Below are 9383 nucleotides of genomic sequence, written 5' to 3' on the forward strand. Positions count from 1 at the left end.
TCCATTTTCTTTCAGCCAGTCTTAGTTTTCGCCTATCTTCATTTAATGTTCCATTAAACCATGGATTTTTATCTTTCTCTGTGACTCTTTTCAATTTTAGTGGCATGGTCGAGTTGACTATGTCCGTTATTGATGTAGTGTAGTGATCCGTTAGATCATTCATATTCTGCAGTTTGTTAGGCGGCACTAGGTCCTTCTCACATCTTTCTATTAGAATATCAGTATTAGTGTCTCTGGTATCCCGAATCCACTTCTTGATTTTGGTATGCTGCGTGGTTTTGTTCTTTTTCAAGGTGGGTATTAGGAAGGTTATGGCATGGTGATCTGACCCGTCGCATGGAACAATTAGGCGTATTGAAGTATCCTTGTTTCGCAATATTATCCAGTCTAACGTTGCTCCTTTCGAGTGTGTTGGCTGTGTGCAAGCTTGGGTAAGGTTTAGCTCAGTTAAAAAGTCTTTAAAAGCGTTGACCTGGGGGGGCGTGGCTTGCAGCCGACGAAGATGGCCGCAACCTAGTGCGGCTCCGGAGACCACCGCCCGATCCCGCGCCTCTGCTGCAGTAATCCTGGCCGAAAACCGGCAAAACTCTAAAGGCGGCATCCCCTAAACACCCGGGGCTCCGGACGGACGAAGAAGGCGCCTGATGGTGTGCATCTGGCCCGAGGGCTGCCTCGAGGCGGGCGCCGGGCCTGAGTGCAGAGGCGGCGCCGGGGCATTGAGTGGCGGCCTGCCGATCCTGAAGAGCCTGAGGGGGCGTGGCCGAGGACTCGCGGCGTCGGTAGTCGAGCGCCGAGCACGGAGCCCCCGGGGCGGCAGCAGCAGCGAAGCACGGGGCCCTCGAGCCGCGCCTCCCCTGTTGTCCTATACACTTTGCGCGTCCTGCGGCGGAGACACTGGCATAGCGCGGTGCCGCCTTTGAGGTGGAGGAGGGGCAATGGCGGCGAGATCAGCGGAACTGAAGCATTGGCGCACAGCGTACGTGAAGGCCACCTGAGGCGCTGAGAGCTGCCGGCAGCGAGGAAGAGGCGCCGCTCCATTGGTGAAACCCCCGGGGGGGGGTCCTAGGCATCCCCTGGAGCCCCATGTGGCCTTATGGTGGGCGACATATGAATACCGGAGGACTGGCGCTGAAGGCACCGGCGGAGCGTGGTGGGCAACATTTAACCCGGTAAGACGCCAGTGTGTGGTTGGGGACCTGCATAGTGTCGTGACTGGAGGAGGGCAGCGGCAGGACCCCGGTGCAACGGACGGGCAGCGCATGGGTGTCTCCGCAGCTGGCGGCGGCACCTGCCGGATCCCCGCCGATCTCCCGGTCCCTCCCCAACCCTCCGGTGGACACAGCCCGAGGGGCGCGGAGTACACTTGTGCCGTCAATCATGGGAGGAAAGGGCCACCGTGGGGGAGCACAGGCCAGGCTTGAGAAGTATGCATTTCAGAAGGACCGGACTGCCTCCCCACCCCCCCAAAAAGACTAAAGAGATCACCCTGGCAGATGTCATGGCCACGCTGACCCAGATGCAGGTCTCCATAGGCACGATCTCTACAGACGTAACGCTGCTGAGAGCTGACGTCGCAAAAATTAACACAAGACTGTCCGAGGTCGAATCAACTACGGCGACCCTCACAAACGAAGCGGCTGAGAGTAAGAAACGGATACAGTCGCTGGAACTGGTACAAAAGCAGCTGTTGGTCAAGCTTGATGATCTGGAAGGCAGGTCCAGGAGGAATAACGTGCGCGTCGTGGGTGTGCCGGAGACCAAACGGGGGCCGGCACTGGACCTCTTAGTTGAAAAACTTATCACGGAACAGCTGCAGCCACGTGGGCTCTCAAAATTTTTCTCGGTGGAGAGGGCGCACCGGGTGCCTGGAGGGAGGCCGAGACCCGGGGCCCCCCCAGGCCCGATCCTGGGCGGCATTTTCAACTTCCGGGACAGGGACGCTATCCTCCAGGCGGCGCGTACCGCCCCCCCCGCTGAGGGTGGACAACTCCACGGTTACCCTCTATCCAGACTACACCACGACAGTGATGCGGCAACGCCGAGACATCCTCGCGGTCAAGGCGGAGCTGCGCGCTCGAGAACTTAAGTACGCGATACTTTATCCAGCAAAACTACGGGTGGAGGCCGAAGGGCGCACGTGGTTCTTCGCCACGCCGACGGAGGCCATGGAGTGGTTGGAGGGATGGCACCCGGCGAGAACTGCTGGCCGAGCGGGATGTACCCCTCGAAGCCATTCTGCCTCCCCCGAGAATCTGGAGGAAACTGGGTCAGGAGAGGGTGACGGCTAGGCCTGGGCCAAAATTCCGTTCCGTTCGCGGAAATTGCGATATTTTGACATTTTCGCGTTCCGAGGAAAGCGCGAAAATGTCAAAATTTCCGCATTCCGCAGCTTAGCGATAATTTTTTTCTTGCTCGCGCTGTAAAACAATACATTCTCGCGCGCGCGCGATCGCCTTACCTGAATCCCTGCGTTCTCCGACAAGTTTTCTTGACCCGGTCGCGTTCTCCACGAGATGTTGGATTTTGGTAGCCATTTTGCGCTGTCTCGCGAGAGTTCGCGGCCGCATTCAAGTCATTTTTCACGCGATCACGTCATTTGTCGCGCGATCACGTCTTTCTTCTCGCGATCATGCACCGCGCGAGTATGAGAAGATTGAGATCTCGAACATGTCATTCTACATCGCGAGCCAGAGAATGAGGACGCGGGCACATGAAATCGAACGCGAACAGGAGAAAGAGACCGCGAACACGTCATATCCAACGCGACAGGGACAAAGAAGAGAACGCGATCATATCGTTTTCGACACGCCGGCGGAAGTAATGTGAAGCTCGAGAACTCTACAACGGAAAATTTACAATTTGGAGAGGAATATCGGCTCTAGCAGCATGAAACCATCTGCAAATACTGATTTTGGATGAAAAGAACTCCTTACATTCACATTTGGCTTTCCTTTTTTGTGCAAGGAGTCATTTTTTTACAAGGTGGAGAGAGGGAGGAAGTGACACTGATTCTCCAACTTCCTGTTCCTGTCCAGCAGGCTCCTCCCAGTGCTTTGTCCATCTCCTGCTCATTCTGCCTTTGGATTTGGAGCTGGAAAGATCACTCTTTTTGTCTGCTGCATCATTGCAATTGGATTTCAGGATTTTTGGAATAGGATATTTTACAAGTAAGTGGTTGTTGTGTTTGATTGTGGGCATTGCAGTTGTTGTGTAACTACAATTTATTTTTGATAATTAATTATCATCATTCCTTTTTTTTTTTAATTTTTTTTTAATTTTGTGGGTTGTAGTAGTAGGCCCGAGCTAGCCATGGGCATGGCCTCATGGGTGTGTGTGTGCATGATGAAGCAACTGTTCCTTTTGTTTTTTGAATATATTTCATTTTCAATCACATTTAGGGCATGGATGGCATTGGATTGAGTTGGGGAAGTGTGTTTTTTGGGGTGGCCTTGCTGATGTTGTTGGGCCTGGCCATGTGGCTGGTGGCCATTTTGAGGCCTAGGCCTGCAAGCTTGCCTGGCCTTGTCTGCCAACAGGCCTGCTTTCATCCACTGCTACCAGAGCAGGTAGCCACAGCTTTAGTAATCTACTGTTTTCTGTTTGCTCTGTTGAATTTAGACATCATTTTGGGCATGGATGGCATTGGATTGAGTTGGGGAAGTGTGTTTTTTGGGGTGGCCTTGCTGATGTAGTTGGGCCTGGCCATGTGGCTGGTGGCCATTTTGAGGCCTAGGCCTGCAAGCTTGCCTGGCCTTGTCTGCCAACAGGCCTGCTTTCATCCACTGCTACCAGAGCAGGTAGCCACAGCTTTAGTAATCTACTGTTTTCTGTGTGCTCTGTTGAATTTAGACATCATTTAGGGCATGGATGGCATTGGATTGAGTTGGGGAAGTGTGTTTTTTGGGGTGGCCTTGCTGATGTTGTTGGGCCTGGACATGTGGCTGGTGGCCATTTTGAGGCCTAGGCCTGCAAGCTTGCCTGGCCTTGTCTGCCAACAGGCCTGCTTTCATCCACTGCTACCAGAGCAGGTAGCCACAGCTTTAGTAATCTACTGTTTTCTGTGTGCTCTGTTGAATTTAAACATCATTTAGGGCATGGATGGCATTGGATTGAGTTGGGGAAGTGTGTTTTTTGGGGTGGCCTTGCTGATGTTGTTGGGCCTGGACATGTGGCTGGTGGCCATTTTGAGGCCTAGGCCTGCAAGCTTGCCTGGCCTTGTCTGCCAACAGGCCTGCTTTCATCCACTGCTACCAGAGCAGGTAGCCACAGCTTTAGTAATCTACTGTTTTCTGTGTGCTCTGTTGAATTTAGACATCATTTAGGGCATGGATGGCATTGGATTGAGTTGGGGAAGTGTGTTTTTTGGGGTGGCCTTGCTGATGTTGTTGGGCCTGGACATGTGGCTGGTGGCCATTTTGAGGCCTAGGCCTGCAAGCTTGCCTGGCCTTGTCTGCCAACAGGCCTGCTTTCATCCACTGCTACCAGAGCAGGTAGCCACAGCTTTAGTAATCTACTGTTTTCTGTGTGCTCTGTTGAATTTAGACATCATTTAGGGCATGGATGGCATTGGATTGAGTTGGGGAAGTGTGTTTTTTGGGGTGGCCTTGCTGATGTTGTTGGGCCTGGACATGTGGCTGGTGGCCATTTTGAGGCCTAGGCCTGCAAGCTTGCCTGGCCTTGTCTGCCAACAGGCCTGCTTTCATCCACTGCTACCAGAGCAGGTAGCCACAGCTTTAGTAATCTACTGTTTTCTGTTTGCTCTGTTGAATTTAGACATCATTTTGGGCATGGATGGCATTGGATTGAGTTGGGGAAGTGTGTTTTTTGGGGTGGCCTTGCTGATGTAGTTGGGCCTGGCCATGTGGCTGGTGGCCATTTTGAGGCCTAGGCCTGCAAGCTTGCCTGGCCTTGTCTGCCAACAGGCCTGCTTTCATCCACTGCTACCAGAGCAGGTAGCCACAGCTTTAGTAATCTACTGTTTTCTGTGTGCTCTGTTGAATTTAGACATCATTTAGGGCATGGATGGCATTGGATTGAGTTGGGGAAGTGTGTTTTTTGGGGTGGCCTTGCTGATGTTGTTGGGCCTGGACATGTGGCTGGTGGCCATTTTGAGGCCTAGGCCTGCAAGCTTGCCTGGCCTTGTCTGCCAACAGGCCTGCTTTCATCCACTGCTACCAGAGCAGGTAGCCACAGCTTTAGTAATCTACTGTTTTCTGTGTGCTCTGTTGAATTTAAACATCATTTAGGGCATGGATGGCATTGGATTGAGTTGGGGAAGTGTGTTTTTTGGGGTGGCCTTGCTGATGTTGTTGGGCCTGGACATGTGGCTGGTGGCCATTTTGAGGCCTAGGCCTGCAAGCTTGCCTGGCCTTGTCTGCCAACAGGCCTGCTTTCATCCACTGCTACCAGAGCAGGTAGCCACAGCTTTAGTAATCTACTGTTTTCTGTGTGCTCTGTTGAATTTAGACATCATTTAGGGCATGGATGGCATTGGATTGAGTTGGGGAAGTGTGTTTTTTGGGGTGGCCTTGCTGATGTTGTTGGGCCTGGACATGTGGCTGGTGGCCATTTTGAGGCCTAGGCCTGCAAGCTTGCCTGGCCTTGTCTGCCAACAGGCCTGCTTTCATCCACTGCTACCAGAGCAGGTAGCCACAGCTTTAGTAATCTACTGTTTTCTGTGTGCTCTGTTGAATTTAGACATCATTTAGGGCATGGATGGCATTGGATTGAGTTGGGGAAGTGTGTTTTTTGGGGTGGCCTTGCTGATGTTGTTGGGCCTGGACATGTGGCTGGTGGCCATTTTGAGGCCTAGGCCTGCAAGCTTGCCTGGCCTTGTCTGCCAACAGGCCTGCTTTCATCCACTGCTACCAGAGCAGGTAGCCACAGCTTTAGTAATCTACTGTTTTCTGTTTGCTCTGTTGAATTTAGACATCATTTTGGGCATGGATGGCATTGGATTGAGTTGGGGAAGTGTGTTTTTTGGGGTGGCCTTGCTGATGTAGTTGGGCCTGGCCATGTGGCTGGTGGCCATTTTGAGGCCTAGGCCTGCAAGCTTGCCTGGCCTTGTCTGCCAACAGGCCTGCTTTCATCCACTGCTACCAGAGCAGGTAGCCACAGCTTTAGTAATCTACTGTTTTCTGTGTGCTCTGTTGAATTTAGACATCATTTAGGGCATGGATGGCATTGGATTGAGTTGGGGAAGTATTGTATTGTATTGTATCTGGGTTTTGTATCGCGCCAACTCACCGACAGGTCTCAAAGCGCTACTGACCAAGTACAGAACAAAGACGGAACAAAGAAATATAGGTGTCAGGTCTAGCAATCGATTATTGAAGCGGGAATGCGTTCTTGAAGAGTAAGGTCTTCAAGGACTTCCGAAAGCGGAGAAGGTTGGGCTCTCTACGAAGCGCCTCTGGTAACTTATTCCAGCTGAGGGGCGCCTGCACTGAGAAAGATCTGCCTCCTTTAGTGGTTAGCTTGAAGCGAGGTTGAGACAGTAAGAAAGAACCCGACGATCGCAAGTTGCGTTTAGGTTCGTAGAGTTCGAGCCTTTCTTTTATATAAGCTGGCGCCTGTCCGTGTATTGCTTTGTGGCAGATACACATGCTTTTGAACTCCACTCTCTGCAGCATGGGCAGCCAATGTAATCGATGGAGCAGGGGGGAAGCATGGGTCCTCCTCGGTACTCCAAAGACCAGGCGTGCTGCATCGTTTAGAATGACCTGAAGACGGCTGATGGAATTCTTTGGAAGGCCGAGATACAGCGCATTTCCATAGTCTATTCTAGACACTATTGTGGCTGACACAATGGTTTGCAGCATATTCCTCGAGAGCAGGGGGGCGAGTTTACGTAGTTGCCTGATCAAGTTAGTACAACAACTAACTACAGCAGAAACTTGATTAGCCATTGAGAGTTCTTGATCGACTTTCATCCCAAGACTCTTGACATTGGGGCATGGTTTTGGAGTAGGGCCTAGCTCTTGTGGCCAGTACAGGTCGCTCCAGGGGGACACAGAAGTTGAAATAACAAGGACTTCCGTTTTCTCCGGATTGATTTTCAGCAAGTTGGATGACATCCAGTTCACTGTGAAGCGTAGGATGTCTTGAGCCACTGATTGTGCCGATGATGTATTGTCGATGCTCAGCAATAGCTGAGTGTCGTCGGCATAATTGAATACTTTACACTTCATGTTTGCCAGTGACTCTATCAATGGTTGCAAGTAGAGGTTGAATAAGAGTGGCGAGAGCGCTGACCCCTGCGGAACCCCACAGACTAACCTGCCCACCTCTGAGACCTGGTCTGCCAACTGGATCTTCTGCGTCCTTCTTGTTAAGAAGGCTGTGAGCCAATTAAGAGCCTGTCCTCCTATCCCGAACCCAGCCAATCTGTCCAAGAGCAGTGCATGGCTGACAGTATCAAACGCTGCTGAAAGATCTAATAATATCAGCGCGCTTGGCTTTTTACTGTCAGCCATGCATCTTAGCTCATCCAGTACCGACAGCATTACTAGTTCTGTGCTATGGTGGGCACGAAAACCAGCTTGTCGCTCCTGGAGAAGATGGTGCGATTCCAGGAGGGCTGACAGGGACTTAAGTACATGTTGTTCCAGTACTTTTGACAGGAATGGCAGCTGGGAGATTGGCCTATAGTTCTTCAGGCTAGTTGGATCGGCTCCCGTTTTTTTTATCAAAGGTCTAACACATGCCTCTTTGAAGGTAGATGGTAGAAGTCCAGTGGCTAATGAGGTGTTTAGAAGGTCTAAGATCTGGTTTTCTAGAAGCGGAATTGCCATCCGAAAGGTGTCAGGCGAGCAGGGGTCAGCAGGGGAACCAGATTTGGTAGATGCTACGAGTTTCCTCAAAGTACTAAGGTCAATGTGGGGAAAGCTGGTAAAAATTGAAGAAGGAGAGTCTAGGAGAGGAGATTGTTCGACATAAGGGACTGGGTTGTTTTTCTTGATATCCGATAAGATAGTCGCTACCTTACCCAGGAAATATCCTTGAAAGGTATCGCAATCAATCTTGATATCTGTCTTTCCCTCTTTCTTACTTAACTCTTTCAATATTTGGAAGGTCTCTCTCTGTATATTTGTAGCGTTATTAATACGCGTCTCGTAGTACTCCTTCTTTGTTAATATAATAAGCTTTTTATATGCTTGGAACGACATTCGATATAATTCCCTATCGGTAGCCTTTTTAGATTTCCTCCAGCATCTTTCGAGGTAGCGAAGCTTTCTCTTTTGTTCGCGTAGGCCTTCAGTGAACCAGGGGGCTCCTTTCTCTACCCCTTTTATTTTTTGTACCTTTTCAGGAGCTAATTCATCAATAGTTTGCCTAAGGATGGTTGTTATCAGATTGTACTTGGAGTCTAGATCAGTACTATCAGCAGGGAATGTAGAGTTCTGTATGTACTTAGGCATGGTTTTGGTTAGGGTCTCAACATTCACCTTTTTCCATTGGCGCACTTTTTTGATTTTTATGGGTAGTTTAACCTGGCAGATGTCTTGTAGTAGATCATATGAGATAAGGTGGTGGTCTGACCAGAGACATGGTGAAATGCTGGTAATAACTGCTTTTGGGGATGAAGACCAGATAAGATCTAGGATGTGGCCTTTTATGTGGGTTGGAGCTTCCACAAGTTGTGTCAGACCGAGAGTGGTCATGATGGTCTGTAATTTCTGGGCTAACGGGTCTTGATTACTTTTATCCCAGTGGACATTAAAATCGCCAGTTACCAGGATGTTTTTATAACGTGTGCAAAGATCAGATATAATTGGATGGAAGAGATCATTGAACACAGGAGTACTTTGGGGTGGGCAATATACCGTTAAGATAATGAGACAGGAGTTGTTCATGGTAATTTTTATACCCAGTAGATCGACAATATTTGTTGCCTCAGCTAGGATCTTTGTTACCATAAATTGTTTTTTGAAAATCGTTCCTACCCCGCCACCCCGAGTCCCCTCTGGTCGATTGTGCCAGACCATATCATACCCACTTGGGAGGGCGGCGATGATATCCGGGGAAGAGGCGTCACTCAGCCACGTCTCAGTAAGTGTCAGGATATCAATGGTCTCATCCTGTAGCAGGGTAAAAATCTCTAAGTGATGTTTCTGCAGCGACCTGGTGTTAAGGGTAGCTAGCTTCACAGGAACTAAGAGGCTTTGGTGCTTACAACTAGAGCTATGCAGGATGTTAAGTTCCTTGAGTGTAGCACATACACTCGGGGATGGGATATACCTGTCAGAATTCAGTCCTAGGAGGTCCGCTGAAGTATAACAGGTGCGTGTGCCAGAGTCCCTATGCCCTGAGCCCGGTCGTGCGCCGACGGGCGCAGATGGGCAGGACTCTGGCACGACTCCGGCGCAGATCTGGCGCGTCCG

Source organism: Triturus cristatus, chromosome 2_1 (assembly GCF_964204655.1).
Source record: "Triturus cristatus chromosome 2_1, aTriCri1.1, whole genome shotgun sequence".
Taxonomy (NCBI): Eukaryota; Metazoa; Chordata; class Amphibia; order Caudata; family Salamandridae; genus Triturus; species Triturus cristatus.